We start from the raw sequence: 3,289 nt of genomic DNA, 5'->3' as shown, positions 1-3,289 counted from the left end.
GTAAGCCACCCAGAGCATCCTTATTATCAGGGGGAGTTTAAAGAGAGAAGAGGGTCCATGTGCAGGCTTCCTCCTCTGTTTCAGGGCAGTAAACCACGCCTTGTTCCCAGGGTGCGCATGTGCAAATCACTGGGAAAATGGCCACCATTTTCCAAGTGAGTACTGGCGCTGGCTGCTGTGTAACTCGGTTGCAAAAACCACTGGCTAATCTAGAAATATGATAATGGATTGGGATGTTCTAACATCTGCCACCCGTTTTCGCTCCCCTTCGCTGGGTACCGCATTCTTAATAATCACATATGCTCTAACATATGTGATTATTAACACAAGGAACAGCTCTTGCGATAAAAGCTGTCCCTTGCGATGCACACAGCACTGCGGTAAGAAGCCCATAGGCTTCTGCAGGGAATTGACAGCTTTTTTTTTTACTATAAATAATTTGATTCGGTCATGGACCATCAACCCATGCAAGAACCCCAGGGAGCCTAGGCACACAGTTTGGGAACCGCTGGTTTTACATATTTTGGGCACTCGACTCCTTCCAGTGACTGTGCTTATGTCCTACAACACTGACCATGCATCTCTTATGTGCATGCTTGGTACTTATGTATTAGCCAGGCGCCCGGCTACGCTACGCTGACAAAGTAGCTTAGGGTCAGCGTAACCTAGTTGTGCGCCCGGCTAATATGTTGCGGTGCCCCCTTACACTTACTTCGTACCCGGACACTTACTTTGTGTCCGGGCAGCGGGCTTGGTGGGGCGGCCAGTGCTGGAGCGGTGGCCGGGCGTGCTGGGGCAGGCGTGCTGGAGTGGCGGGCGGAGGGGGGATAAAGCCGGAGGTGAGGTGAGGTAAGACAGCCGCTGGGGGAGCATCACATGTTTTCCCGGCTCCCCCAGCGGCACTATGCAAATTGCGAACATTGCGCCCGCTGAGGAGGACTGTCATGGCGACCGGGAGTGCGGGGAGCCGAGTGCCAGAGGCGCCGGGGACATCATTGACGGGTAAGTATGATGCACTACACACACACACACAACACCCACTAACACAATCATATACCCACTATCCACGTCATACCCCCATTATCAATGTGGGCACGGAGTCAATTTTATAAAGTGTGGCGAGCGCAGCAAGCCACCGAGCCCGAAGAGTGGCAAGCGGACGCAACTCCACGCCCACGTGGATAATGTGGGTATGACGTGGATAGTGGGTATATGATCCATTATGTGTTAGAACAGCTCCAGTTACGTATATTACGTAGTTTACGTAAGTTACGTAATTTGCGTAAGTTATGTAGTTTACGTAGCCAGCATAGTGCTGTATTGGTATTCTCAATACACCACTACGCAAACTACGTAATGGGCGCCCTGCTAATACATAAGTACCGCATGCTTTCCAAAGTGTTGTAAGACACAGGGCCATTCCTAGCTCCAGAGGGGGCACAACTTTGGCACCCACTGAGGGAATTGCAGCTCTGTGATCACATGAAAAGTAGAGTGATAACCAGAAGGGAATAAGGGGTATGCAATTATTTTTTAACTATTCATTTTTATTATTATAGTTTATATGGCGTCACAAGGGTGCCACAGTGCCTAACATATGACTTACAGGACAAGGCCATTTAGGCAGGTAAATAAAGATAGTTGCATCAGGGGACAGGATACTGAAGTAATTATTAGGGTGGCAGAGACCTAATGAAGTAAGAAATATATATAAAAAATAATGAGTCATGTTGGGAGTTATGATTTTAAGAACCTTTAGTAAATTAACCCCTTTTGGCTCCCAGTGCGAACACAATGAAAATGCCCCCACACTGTAAAAAAAAAAAACGTGCATGGCCTTGCACCAACACAATAGTGCCCATTATACCAAATTATGGCCAACAGTAATGCCCATTTTACCATATCATACCCCACACGGTAATGCCCCTTGCACATTACGCTCCACAGAGTAATAATCCTTGCACCAAATTATGCCTTACATAATGCCCCTTTCCATTGCCAGTACCTGCTTGTTGACAAGGTTGTTTACGCTACTGCCGCTGTCCCTCTGGCTCTGTCTTGTAAATGTCCCTCCCAAAGTGGCCACTAGCATCCTTCAGAAGTGTCTTTTCATTATTTAATGAAAGAGACAGTGGCAGTGGCGCCCCATGCTCATCTGGCTGTAGAAATAGCAGATTGTCATTAACGTTTTTGACATTCAGAATGTCAACATTGCTAAAACTTTGACTGGCAACATGTAGACATGCTCAGAGTGGAATGCTGTTAATATAGTTATGCTGTGGGATGGCATGGTTAGTGTCCTAGGGGTGGCAGAATTTGGGGGGTGGCGATTACTCAGTGCAACCACTTCTCCATCACGTGAAAGCTGCTCAGTTTTCTCGTTTGAGCGGCTTTCAACACACGCCCAGTGTGTATGGCCTGGCGATGAGTGGTGAGCATTATTTTCCTATTGGAAAAGGAATCACCAGTATTTACTGGGAATATAGGGCCAAGAAAACGCTACATGAATATAAAGACTTACTTAACCCTAAGTCTGGTACGCAAATTCTGCAATCCTCTTTAGACACCATCACTACTGGGTATATGTTATTTATCGTATACATATTTCTGCACAAGGTGAAGGATATTCTGATTACTAAAATCTTCATAAAGATACCTTTATACACATTAAGAAACACTGCAAAGTGTGAGTCCTGGTATGAATTCCATACACTATTCTTAAACTTTCTCTGGTAAATGGGAAACACCTATATGCATACTGGTTGAAGCAAGTCTACACATTATTTGTTTCCCCTTTTCTTTATATATTTACATTTGATGGAGAATTTTTGGCCGCTCTAAAAAATTGGAAGACACAAGAAAAAGAGTCTTCTAGACTTGAAACGCGTTGGCCCAACAGGATTGCAGCCTACCACGGAGGACCATTTGCCCAGCTTAAGTTTGTGGAGCCGACAGGGTGAGCCCTCATTGTTTGGACCCCCTGTCAACCTACCATCCTGGCTCCATTTCCTCAGCTGGGTGAGAAGGACTTTAATATTGTATCCATTACATTTGATGTTTTTTTTTTTTCCATCAATAAATTTTTATTGTGACAGATTTTTAATATGGGGAACAGAAAAGAGAAAGGGGACATTTTGGGGGGGGGGGGGAATCGGGTAACAAGCAAATTCGTTATACAATGCATTTCGCTACGCAGAGCGAATAGTATATATAAAACTTCATATTACATCAACAGAAGAGAGGAAAGCAGGCACAGATTTCTTCTAGTAACATTATCAAATAAAAAAAC

Source organism: Crinia signifera, chromosome 2, assembly GCF_055691185.1.
Source record: "Crinia signifera chromosome 2, ASM5569118v1, whole genome shotgun sequence".
Classification (NCBI taxonomy): Eukaryota; Metazoa; Chordata; class Amphibia; order Anura; family Myobatrachidae; genus Crinia; species Crinia signifera.
This window is presented reverse-complemented; position numbering follows the sequence as displayed.